The following is a 14,130-nucleotide window of genomic DNA, read 5'->3' as shown; positions in this document are numbered from 1 at the left end:
TGTCTGGTAAGGGCTCCCTTTTTGTTTCAGAGTTGTTATCTTCTTGCTGTGTCCTCATGGTTGAAGGGTCAAAGCAGCTCACAAAGACTTCTTTTGTAAAGGTACAATCCTGTTCATAAGGGCTCCACTCTTATGACATAATTGCCTCCCAATGTTATCACCTCCAGATATTATCACAGTAGTGGTTAAATTTTAACTAATGAATTTTGTGGGAACACAAACATTCAGACGATGGTACCTATAAAGAATAAAAACTGATAAATGACCAAGATTATATATTAAAATTATAATGCTTAGATTATGAAATGAAAATTAGAATTATAAATATAAAAAGTGACCAAATCATTGACAGGTAAAAAACTTTATCTTCCAACTAATAAAAAGTAAATAAGATGTTAATGACACATTCATGGGCACATCCTAAAACTCAAATTCTGTAGAATATGAAAAAATTATATCAAAACTGCTTTATTACCTTGGTTTAAGTTTAATTTTCTACCTAGGTAAATGTAATCTGTAAATGCAAGAAGGTAAATGTAGTCTATAAATGCAATGAGTATAGGCAAATAGAGTACAGAAGTAGAGGAAAACAGCATCTAGGATACAGTGTAAATAAATAGGAACACACAGACAAGCCCATTCCTCACATTAATAGAGGGTGACTTCACGACATACTAACAGGTAAAACCTAATTTCCAGATAAGTCCCACCTTTAAATGTTTTGCCAGGCAGTATATGCTAATTTAAATAACTAAGTAATCTTGGCAAATACTATCATGTAATGAAGTATGGGCAAGTTACATTAGAGTACCATGTTGTTACCAAGAAAACTGGAAAAGTACTGGTATGGTGAACTGTTTTAATGTATAAACTATTGGCTCAGTTTAAGTTCCAGTTTTACCTAATTCTATATGTTAGCTTTTATTTTTCTTGTTCATTAATGATTAGCAAGTTAATTTGATTAACTGTTTAGTAATTAAGAGTAACAGTAACTCATTCCCTTTCCCTATTTCTTCTTTGACTCACAGTTATTAGGGCATAAATTTCTGATGGCTTAGAAGGAAATTTCTTGAAGGAATTAATTACCTCTCTTATAGAATGGATAGGTACTGATGGATTTATTTTGAAATATGAATGTGTTTTGAACAAATGAGAGGAAAAATAAGAAACTTTATGTAGAATTTTGTTAGAAAACTGTGAGAGTTAAGACAATTTTCAATTTAATCATGTTTATATATAACGTTGATGAAAGAAGAATAAATTGTGGAATTATTAAAAGGAAATAAATTGTGTTTCAGCCAGCCTTTTGTTTCTGTGATCAATATACTTAACAAGAACAACTAGGAGAGGGAAATTTACTTTGGCTCAGAATTGCGGCGAGGTTCCGTCCATAACTGGCCAACTTCATAACTCATAACTTCATAACTCTGGGCCCCAGATGAGGCAGAACATCATGGTGGGTGGAAAAGCATGGCAGATGAAAGCTGCTCATTTTATAACAGCCAGGAAACAGAGAGAGCTCCACTCACCAGGAAAAAAAAAATAATTTCAAAGTCATGCAACAAGTGGCCCACTTCCTCCAGCCATAACCTACCAACCACTCAGTTAATCAGTGTCAGTGGATTAATTGACTAATAGGTTAAAACTCTTAGAATCTAATAATTTCACTTCTGAACATTTTTACACAATTAGCTTTGGGGGATACCTCATATCTAAACCCAAACAGAATGCATGAAACTTCAAATAGTCATTCATGCTGATAGCATTTAGCACTTTATTATTAGTTGTAAGTTTGATTTCTTATAACTGATAATAAAGATAGATGAAAGACCAATTAACACAAGGGAAAAGCCAGTGAAGAAAGAAATACATACTTATATCTATGTGCCTAGTCTGCTATTTCACCAAATGCTCAAAAGCAATTATAATTCAAGAACTAGACTATATATGGACAGGAAATGAAGCAGGGTTAGAAGATTAAGTGGAATTATTTTTTAAACAATTGACAAGATTGGAGAATTGTTTTCTTGTTTAAAAATACAACTAATAGAAGCAGAGAATAAAATGGTGGTTTTCAGGAAATGAAGGAATGGAGAGTAAGGAATTATTTCTTAAGGGGCAGAAAGTTTCAGTTATATAAAATGAAGTCAATCTAGCAAGATATGCTGTATAATCTGCAGTTCACAATACAGTATTGTTCAATTTAAAATATGAAATATCCACTTAGGTTAAAGTAGATCTGAAATGTTTCCAAAAGATCCATGGTGTTAAAGCTTTTGTCCCCAGTGTTGGAAGGTGATGGACCCTTCAGGAGGTGGGGCTTACTGAGAGTTCTTCAAGTACTTGGGGCCATTATGGGACCCCAGCCCCTTCCTCTCTTCCTATTCCTCTGTTTTGGTTCTCTCCTATTAGGTAAGTGGTTTTGCTTCTCTACACATTCCCACCATAATGGATTGCCTTATCCAAAGAAATCAACTAAAATCTCTAACATTTGAGCTGAAATAAACATTTCTTCTTTATGTTGATTATATCAGGCATTCATTATAATGATAGGAAGGTGTCTAACACAATATGTTGAGAATAGATCTCCTGTTAAGTGTTCTAACCAAACAACAACAAAGCAAACAAAAGGCAAGAAGGCACACATGAAAGAATATGCTGACATTTTTGGAGGTGATAGATAAGTTTAGTATCTCAATGTAATGACAACATCACAGGTATATATATATATATATATATATATATATATATATATATATATCTCCATGCATGGGCTCTCTCTCACCCAGTGAGGAGGTCCATGGAACAGGAACAGGATAGAGGAGAGTGTGGCTGCAGAGTTGCTAATCAAGACCTCCAGAGACCAAGCAGGAAGCAGGTCTGATTTTATTGTGCAGTTACGATGTATATACTCAGGCAGTAGGTAGGCAGATTACAGGCAGCCACCAATGCAGTTTCTGCTAACTGCTCTTGCAGCGACCAATTGAGGAGTGGTCTCTGGAGCAAGCACAGGGACTGCAACTCATGGCCTCATGCCCAGGGCTGTGCCTATGGGATAAGTGGCCTGCTGCTCATACGCCTAGCATAAGGGAGTGGCCTGGCACTCAGACGCCCTTACACGGACAGGAAATGCAGTACTCCATGCACTTGTCCCCACATCTCCTCACTCTGACTGTGTTGCAAGAACTTCAGGCAGCATTGCTGTTTTTTGTTTGGTGGCTTTACATGGTTGCATAAGCATCTCATAACACAAAAAATTATCACTATTATGAACAGTAAGGCCAGGGTTATAGCATCATAAGAATTAGTTAATTCGGCTATCAGGTTTTTCCAATGTTCAGTCAATCCCTGGAAAAAAGAAGAGGTTGTCAAGATAGACTCCTTTGTCTTGTTGATTTTGACAATTGTCTTACTAAGGTTATGCATAGTCATAACATAGTTAGCATCCCAAGCGCCCTTAATATACTGAGAAAAATCAGAGAAGTATAAGGTTACATTGTCAGATTCAGCATATTGGGTGACACAAATATTATGAAGTTCAGAATCACAAGTGAGCCTTTGCAACATAAACAGAATATCTAGTTGTTCCTGGTAGAGGTCTAGTTCTTGCTGAATAACTAAAATAGTGGCTAGGGACAGTTTATTTAAGTAATTTTGAAAGGCAAAGACAAATTGCTTACAGTCTGAGCGGTCTGGATACTCTGAGTGAGTGAAGCAGCTGCAGTGGCTGTGGTGGCGATGGCAGCTACCAGGACAATAATTCCAGTGATGATGAGGCTAATTGCACACCTTGTCTGGTGTGGGATCTCATTCAGAAGATTCTTCATCTCCATGTCCCATGGACTCCTCCACTCTTTGGACAGGTTCACTGGAAGCCAGATTGCTGGGGCCACTCTGAGGATAAATATACATTTAGCTTTCATAGTAGTGGTTAGACAATTTGTGAGCCAGCAGGATATATTGACTATACCAGGGATCTCTGTATGAATGATATTTATGCCATCAGTATCATTGATTATTAGCATGGCAAAAGGTGGCATAACACAAGCTTATGCAAAGTGGGTATGGGTATAATTTGGCACAAAGGCAAAGCCATGGTCAGGGTCTGGACTCAATATAGACCTATTTATCCATCCAGCTGCTGCCCATTTGATGGGTCCTAGAGTTATAGTTAATGCTACCTATAGCCATAGATTCCACCATGGCAAATGCAAGAAACTCTTGCTGCCAACATGCCCAACAACACTTTTTGGAAAGCTCCCCTCAGATAATGATAGCATCTCATGGAATCAATGTGTCACTGCCATACCTTATCTACTTGATAAGAGAAATTTCTCTGGGGAAGAACGGCATCTAGGCACCTGGGTCCATTTGAGATAGCAATATTGTCGTGATATCCATCATGTCATACTGATTTTCTGCATACTGGTTGGTAATGGCTTGTCCTGTGTAGCAGTTACTGCAGTACCCCATGTTTTATTTTTTTTTTTGCCACATCAGTTACATTTCAGGGAACTTCACTCGCCCAGGTGCATAGATGTATATATCTCTATGGCTATTATTTCGAGGAAATTTTTCTAAGTGATATGCACACTTACTGTATATACTTTTTGATACGGTATGGCACTAGAACCAGATAGGTGGGGCAGAATGGGAGATGGATTTATGGGAGTGGGGGGTCTCTGAAAGTACTTCACTATGTAGGTTTGACCTTGAAATTTGTAAATGGTCTATATAATTATAAAAATAAGTTAAACCAAAAAATATGTGATCCCAAAAATAAAATAAAAGTTTTTTAAAGAGGAAGAGAACTTTGGGTCCTTAATGGCTGAACTGTAGAAAGAGGAATTATTTCAAGTGGTTTGAAAACAAAGTTGTGCATGTCCAATGAGATATATACTAGAAATAAAAAAGGAACTACATAAATGCTTTAATATGTTTTAAGCAATTAGCATAGCTCTCTCCTTATCAATTCTTCATGTTTGAAACCTTTGATTTCTTCTTTTCTAGATCTTCATAAAATATACAACAGGTTATCATGAACTATAGCCACCTCACTGTGTATTCACAAAAGAAAACACTGTATGTTTATTCTCATGTGTAAGTTTAAAAAAATGATCTGAATGTAGAATAGTGATTATTAGAGACTGAGAAGGGTAGGAGAGAAGGGGGATGAAGGATCACTATTTCTACAGTGATCCTGAAAATGTATGTATAAAGTTTACATATAGCATTCACATATATATGTGAATATGTGTAAATATATACCTATAAATACATATAAATATAATGCACACCGTATGTCATCATATATTAGGACAAAGCAGTTAATAATTTCTTACTCTTTCTAGCAACCAAGAATTTTTGCTTTTGTTTTTTTGTTTTTGATGCTGAGGATCAAACCCAGGATCTTACACATCCTAAGCAAGCATTTCCCCTTAGAGCTGCACCCTGCTGCCTTGTGATTTTCAATATACAAGAAAGAACAAACAAATTTAAAATCATAAAATTTAGTAAAACACCATTTATAATCGCAAGCCTCAAATTATCAATCCAATTCTTATGAGATATATCATATTTATCCCAAGCTTTACCAAATATTGGCAAAAGATACAAGACATGATATTAGCTTGTGTCAAGTATCTGGAAGCTAAAGATCTACACAATTTGGCTCAGAGCAATGTCTATGAACTGAATGTGAAAAAGCACAAATAAGACGCTACCTTTTGTGGTCTCTCAGCTTTTAATATCTTGTTCCCAAGACAAAATTGAATGTAGAAAGCAAAGAGAGATTTTTTAAAAAGTGGAAATCTGAAAACAAAAAACACATGAGAAGCAGCAATTAATTTATTATAAATAGGCCTACATATGACTCTAACATGAATCATTGATGAGAGTTATAATAGAAGGCCAGTGGAAAAGGCAAGTTTTTTAAAAAAAATCTATGGCATTTTTAAAAAATGAAGATGAAATGGACACAACAACCACTACCACTCCCTAAAACCCAGAGAAAATTAATTGCTAGCAAACTTGCTATGCTAGACATACTAATAATATTCTCTTAAAACAAATCATTGGTGCATTACAATTATATATAATAGTGTGATTCATTGTAATATACTTGTGCATGCACATAACATAATTTGGCCAAATTCATTCCCCAGTATCTCCCCCTTGCCTTCCTTAGTCCCTCACCCCATTCCCTTCCTTTACTTTACTGGTGTCCTTGCTATTTATATGGAATCCATATAAATTTATATGGAATCCCCCCTCCCTTTACTCTAAGTTCTGCATATGAGAGAAAAATAAGACCCCTGACTATCTGATTTTGGCTTATTTCTCATAAGATGCTATTCTCCATTTCCATCCATTTTCCTGCAAATGACATATACTTGTTACTCATGGTTCAGTAAAACTCCAAGGTATGTATATAACACATTTTCTTTATTCATTCATCTGTTGGTGGACACCCAGTATGGTTCCATAATTTGGCTTTTGTGAGTTGTGCTGCTATAATCACTGTTGTGGCTTTACCATTATAATATGCTGATTTTGGCTCAAGGAATGAAAAACTGGCACATAAGGTGGTTCCATTCTTAGTCTTTTGAGGAATCCCCATGCTGATTCTCCTTTTCATGCTCTTGTTTCCTTTGCTGTCAGAAGCTATTTAATTTGATGCCAATCATTTATGGATCTTTGGTACTATTTTCTGAACTTTATAAATCCTATTGAGAAATTTGTTGTCTATGGTTAAATGTTGGAGTGCTGACCCTCCACTTTCTTTTAGCAGTTGTGAAGTTTCTGGTCTAATTCCTTGGTCTTCAATCCATTTTTATTTGAATTTTTCACAGGATGAGAGGGATCTAGTTTCTTTCTTGTACACATGGATATCCAATTTTCCTAGCACCATTTATTAAAAAACAATCTTTGCTCTAATATATGTTTTTGCACCTTTGTCAAGGATCAGATGACTGTATATGAGTGGTTTTGACTCTATTACTTCTATTCCATTGGTCTACATGGCTGTTTTTATGCAAGTGCCATGCTGTTTTTATTAATATAATATTGTACTATAATTTTAAATTGGTTAATGTGATGCCTTTAACATTTCCCCTTTTGCTAAGAATTGTTTTGGTTATTTTTGAACATATTAAAACACTATATGTATAAATTAATTAATACAATCTCTGTACCACAATATATCACCATTGAAACACTTTGGATTGTGGACAATTTCTAAAAATAATTAATTCTCCATCTATTCCATTATTGTTCAAATAATATCCAAATTCTCACCTTCTTCTTTGTAACAAATTTTAAAATTGCCTGTATATGTTGATTCCCATTTCTCTCCAATTCTCTTTTTTAAATTATTAATTTATTTTTATTTATATATAATAGAAGAATGCATTACAATTCTTATTTCATATAGAGAGCTCAAGTTTTCATATCTCTGGTTGTATACATAGTATACTCACACCAATTCGTGTCTTCATTTACATAAAACAGAGCAATAAGAAGGCTAGATGTAGCCTAGTGGTAGAAAGTTGGATTAGCACAAGGCCCTGAATTTGATTCCCAGCATCTAAATTTCAAATTGAAACAAAACAATAAATCAATGATATTTTAAAAAACCACTATATGTAGTCTACATAAGAAACCTTCATTTTGGTTAAAAATAGTTTGAAAGTATAACTTTGTAAAAACAATACCAAGTTAACAGTAATTCTGAGAAAACCGGAGGGCCCTCAACAAATTTAAAACAATTGAATTATATGATGCATGATTATCCCATAGTAGAATAATATTATATATGTAAAAAGGAATTTATCAAAATTTACAAATGTGTAGAAATTTAAACAATTAAGTGACCAGTGCATCACAACAGAAATCATAAGAGAAAAATTGAAAATACTTAGATAAATGAAAAATGAAACAAGCATACCCAGAATTACAGGGTTCCCATAAACACAATTCTGCTACATATATACCTAAAAACAATACATTAAATTAGAAGGCCTCAAATCATAGTCCTATCATTAACCTTAAGAAGCCAAAAAAAAAAAAAGCATGAACTAAACCTAGAGTAAGCAGAAAGAAGGAAAATAAAGACTAGAGTCAAAATAAAAATATAGAGACTAGAAAATAATACATATAATCAATGACACAAAGTTAGTTTCTTGAAATATCAATAAAAGTGATTAAGCTTTAGCTAAACTAACCAAAAACATACAAACACATGAGAGAGAGGAAGGGAGAGACAGAGGACTCAAATTACTAAAAGCATGAATCAAGGAGGGGGATATAACTACCAGCATTACTGAAATAAAAATATTTAAGTTAAATAATATGAAAAACTTCATGTCACAAATTAGATAAATGGTACATATTCTTTGAAAGAGTCTATTATTATTATTTCATTTCTCAAGAATAAACAAACTGTGTTAGAACTATAAAAATAAACAGATTAAATTAGTAGTTAAAATATTACCAGAGAAGAGCCTGGAAATATAAATTCTGTGGCAAATTTTAAGAGAATAAATATGAATTATTCACCAACTCTTCCAAAATATAGAAAATGACAGAACATTTCCCAGTTCATCCCACGCAATCAGCAAGACATAAATACCAATACCATATTTAAAGTCATGCAAGTTAGGAAAACTATAGACCAATATCTCTTATGACTGTAGATGCAAAAATCTTCAACAAATATTAACAAAATAAATCAAGAAATATAATAAAACTATTATATTCACAAGCAACTAGGTTTTTATCTCAAAATGCAAGGTTGGTTGAACATTTAAAAACTGATTAGTTTAATTAATTCATATGGATAGGCTAAAACATCAAACCACATAATCACCTGGATTGACACAGAAAAGCACATATTATTATTAAAACATATCTATAATTAAAAACAAACAAAAAGAAATAAAAGTAGTCTGCCACCAACAAATGAACTAAACCCCCCTAACTTAATATAGGACATCCAGAAAAAAACACAGTTAATATCATAGTTAATGATGAAAACTTGTTTTCCTCCCAGTATTATAAAGAAAACAAAAATATCAACTATTACTATTTTTACCCCGTATTGAACTGAAATTCTAGTCAGGATATTAGGTGTGAAAAGCATAAAATGTGTCTATCTTATTCCTAGCTGACAGGATCTTGCATGTAAAATACCCTAAGTAGTCCACTAAAAGACCATTAGGAGTATTTTAAAAATTCAACAAGTTTGCAGGATGCAATATTGACATACAAAACCTAAGTGAATTTCTATACACTAGTTTTTTAGTTAGCTTTTGTTCTGTTTTTGGTTTTTGTTGTTGTGACTGAAAGATCTGATAAGAACAATGTATGGAGGGAAAATTTTATTTTGGCTCCTGATTTTATTTGTCCATGGTCACTGATTCCATAGCTCTGGCCCCCAAATGAGGCAGAGCATCATGACAGAAAGCTGTGGCAAAGGAAAACAACTCAGGAAAGGGCAGCCAGGATGTCCAGAGAGAACTCTGCTTACCAGGAACAAAATATAAACACCAAAGTCACACTTGGGTTTATATTTCCATTCACATCCTATCTGCCAATAATTACCACCCAGTTAATTCATCATTGGATTAACTGACTGATTAGGTTACACCTCTCATAATAGAATCATTTCACCTCTGAAAATTCTTGTATTATCTCATACGTAAGGTTTTGAAGGACATCCCATATCTAAAGCAATACAACTAGCAGTGAATATTCTGGAAATGAACTTTTACATAATTCAATCCACAAAATCATCAAAATTAATAAAATACTTAAGGATAAAATTAACAAAACTCCATGATTTAAATTTTTTTAAATATCTGAATAAATTAAAAGTCATCTGATGATTGTGGATTGGAAGACTTAAAACCATTAAAATGGAAAGACTCCAAATTTTTCTTAAGATTCAAAATAATTCCTTGAAAAGTAAATTCAAAATTCCATTTGTCTTTTTTTCTTCAAGAATTTTACAAGTTTACCTAAAAATTTAAATGCAATTTTGAGGTATTTAGAATTACCAAAACAAATTTACAAAAGAAGAACGAATTTGGAGAACCGCCACAGTCTGGCTGCAGCAAAATAACCGGGAGGTGACGAACAACTTGTGTTCATTGATACAGCAGGAGTGGGAGCCGTTTATTGTAGGACAGGATGGGTATATATACATTCCACACAGCTTATCTTAATTAACATAAACTAGATACAGCAGTCAACCAATAAGGAATCTCCACACTTAATGGCTCGATGGCCTTACTTCACAAACCACTCCCTCTGGCAAAATGCCAGGCACCATCTTGACTTGTTTACAGACCCTAACAGAGAACATTTATGGCTAATTGATGTTTTTTTCTTTTTCTTTTTTTTCTTTGGGTACTGGGGGGTTGAATCCAGGTGCACTTAGTCACTAAGCCACATTTCCAACCATGTTTTTATATTTTATGTAGAGACAGAGTCTTGCTAAATTGCTTAGCGTCACACTAAGTTGCTTTGAACTCCCAATTCTCCTGCCTTAGGCTTCAGAGCCACTGGTATTACAGGCGTGCACCACCACACCCAGCTGGACAATTGATATTTGACAAGGGTACCAAGAGTGTTTAATGAGAAAAGTGTACTATTATGACACATGGCTCTTCAACAACTGGATGTCTACAAGCAAAAACTTAAAGTGGTGCAGAGTTTGGCAGTTTCTTTCAAGACTAAACACTCTTTCCATATAATTCAGCAATGATACTACTTGGTATTTACCTCAATGAGTCGAAAACATGTCCACAGCAAAGTATGCACATATATGTTCATGACATTTTTTCATAACCGAAACTTGGAAGTATTCAAAATATCCTTTGTTAAGCAAATGGATGGGTGAAATTGGTAATACAGACAATGGAATATTGCTCAACACTAAAAATAAATTAGCTATCAGGAAGGAAAGGCATGGAGGACCCTTAAAATGCATATTGTTAGGTTAAAGAACCCAATCTGGAAAGGATATGAACTGAATGATTCCAAACATATAACATTTTGGAAAAGGTAACCCTGTTACCAGAAGTTAGTAGAGAGGGATTTTTAGAGTGGTGAAATTATTCTATATATCCTATAATGGGTGAATATTTATGCATTTGTCAAACCCATAAAACTGTATAACATCAAGAATAAACCAAATATATTGTGCCAGGTGTGGTGGCGTATGCCTGAAGTCCCTGTGACTCTGGAGGCTAAGGCAATAGGATTGCAAGTTGAAAGCTAGTCTTATCAAATTAGTGAGCCCCTGAGCAACTTAGGGAGACCCTGTCTCAAAATAAAATATACCAAAAGGGCCCAGGATATGGCTCAGTGGTTAAACACCCTTGGGTTCCATCAAAAAAAAAATTCTATCATAAACTATGAATATAAATAGATGAGGTCTAATGATGTGCCAGTGTAAGTTCAATTGTAACAAATGTACTAGTTTGGGTTGAGTTTTTGATAAGGGAACCTATTAATGTGGAGGGGTAGGAAGACTGTGCATATGTATGGGAAATCTGCACCTCCTATTTAATTTTGTAGTACTCTAAAAAGGTAAAGCCAATTTTTAGAAAGTGAATTATATTTTAAACATATATAAATAGTAACAATTTTTATATATTATAAGTTATTGAAATAAAATATGGTAAAATATTACATAGTCATATTTTCAAATAGGACCCATTTCCAATAGATTTTACATATTTGTTTCCAATTGTCTAAAATATTAAGCACTTATTTTGTTGTCAGGTAACATGCTAGATACTGGGAAATAAAGATATTAAGAAAATTTATATCTACCTCAGAATATTTTATAATAACAGTACAGGCTAAATTCACAGAGAAAAATTCTGTGACTGCAAAGCTTTGTACGCTATTGAAGTTAATTTGATTGGACATGAGGTGCAAAATGACAGGGCAACCGTGAAAATTAATATATATTTTTTTAAATTAAGCATTGTTGATTTTTTATGGTAGCAGGAATTCAAATACAAAATTACTTCTAAATTTATTCTATAGCCATAGCCATTATATAATAACCTGTACTTTTGTAATTTAAACTATTATTCCCGTCAGAAAATAAAGATGAATACAGCAGAGACTATGTTACTTTCCCAAGGTCATTCAGAGATAGGAAACATTCTGAAGCTAGAATTGAGAGGTCCCTTGTGGTTTCATTAATGTTTTCCTTTATTCTGGCTTTCCTTAAACTAACAATTATTGCTACTACAGTCTTAGTCTTCAACAGCTACACACAGTTGCAAAATTTGTTCTATAAATCACTAAGTACCTCCTTGCATTAGGCGTACCCCACCCTCCATGTGAGAAAAGACCTCTGTAGGGAGGACAATTTAGTAATTTCATTGGTTTAAACAGATAACAGATAATAAAATATATTAGATGATATAATCTTTGAAAGACTTCACATCACACAAACTATAAATTATGTATGAAAATATATTCAAACCATAATGACTGAATATTCACATAAGGTATAAAAGACCATAATTTAAAAAGTGAACTGAAAAATCCCATGTTTCTATTTATATACGTAAATCTTTTATCTTGGTCATATAATCTGCATGGATAGAGAAAACAGCTTTTCTTTTGATGCTGAGAGTTAAAGACTGCTTTTCCTAAAACAATTTCTATCATGCATGCATACGTTCATTCACCCATCTACTCAACATTAATTTATTACCAAAAAAATGCTTCAGATCTTGGAAGTGCAATAACTTAAGAACAATGCCTTATAAGGAAGAAAAAAATGCGAAAGACAGGTGATGGAGTTTATCTTTAGATAATCTATGTTTATACATATTTCATAGTAATTTCTATAACTTTGATTTTTGTATTTCCAACATCTTTCAGTTTCTGACCAACTTTTTTTGTTCACTAAGTATTTGGCTAATGACTGGATGGGAAAATAAAATTCAGTGAAGGTATTCATTTGGGGAAAGAAAAGTGTTTGCAGGGAGGACAAGAGGAGAGCCCAGCACTTACATTCTCCAAGTAGACTGACTAGTTCATCTCACAATCACACAGAAGCCGCCTCCTCGTTTAGGCCTTACACCAGCACTAGAGGGCGCCAGTACACAAGTGAAACTGAAGATCTGCAAAGAGAGTTCTTGCTGGAGTTTAGAAAGGCAGCTGAAAGGTGACATTGTGCTGGAAATTGACCTGCAGCTCAGATTTGCTCCTAGGCAGTAGTCTCTAATGCAAAATCATTAAATGGTTTGCCTTAACTCGCTGTCCCTGTGGCTTCTATTAACCTAACTCTTCTTGAGGAATGAAAATCAATTTGTCATATTTATTTAACATTTATTAAGTATCTAACCTAGGCTGAGTGCTCAGTACTGTCACATACTATCTATTAAACATCTCTGCCTTTATTCATCAAGGCTGTTTTATAGTAAAGATAATGAAAAGTTTCTCTTTTAAAATCCATTTTGAGGATTATCTTCCCCTTCAAAACATAATAGTACTAAAATAATATGAATTAAAGCATTTTAAACTTATAATTTTTTGTATTATTGAATACCCCATTAGATAACCAAATAAACATATCAAGTTTATGACTGAAAATAAATATCTATGCTATCGATTAGTAAATGTGTAAAATTAAAGTCAAGGGCCATTAAGGTGGTAATGAAATTAGAGTTTCTTTTTCTTACCTTTATTATGAAAAGCATATATGCCCGAAATAATATGAAGTAAAAGTCATTATAAATATATTTCCTCCTTTAGATTTCAAACCAAAAGTAACTTAAAAATGAGGTTGAAATACTCTTTTTCCAATCCATTCTGGGAGACCCTATGCCATATCCTCTTCAATGGGCTTTAACATCTCTCAAAACTTCTTTCATTTCTTTGTTTCATTGAGGAGTAAAATGTGGAGTTGATGAATTGTATCTGTTTAGGTATTAACAGTAATAAAAATTAGTATTACCCCAGTGATGAAGCATAGTACTAGCAATGATATATATACTATATCTATATGTATCTATCTATCTATATATATATATGCACACTCATACATATGAATATATATATATATATATATATATATATATATATATATATATATATATA

The 14,130-nt window shown here is 33.5% G+C and overlaps 1 long non-coding RNA gene across 1 annotated transcript in view; it reads right to left on the bottom strand.

Moving 5' to 3' along the window:
• Window positions 1–13,659: 13,659 nt before the first annotated feature.
• Window positions 13,660–14,130, bottom strand: part of LOC125611453 — a 38,477-nt gene continuing 38,006 nt past the window's right edge. Inside the window, exon 3 of the long non-coding RNA XR_007341632.1 lies at window positions 13,660–13,950. This is a non-coding gene — a long non-coding RNA (uncharacterized LOC125611453). The remainder of the gene's footprint in view (window positions 13,951–14,130) is intronic.

Source organism: Marmota marmota, unplaced genomic scaffold (assembly GCF_001458135.2).
Source record: "Marmota marmota marmota unplaced genomic scaffold, marMar, whole genome shotgun sequence".
NCBI classification, from domain to species: Eukaryota; Metazoa; Chordata; class Mammalia; order Rodentia; family Sciuridae; genus Marmota; species Marmota marmota.
The sequence above is the reverse complement of the archived record's forward strand: the minus strand, read 5'-3'. Positions and strand labels throughout refer to the sequence as shown.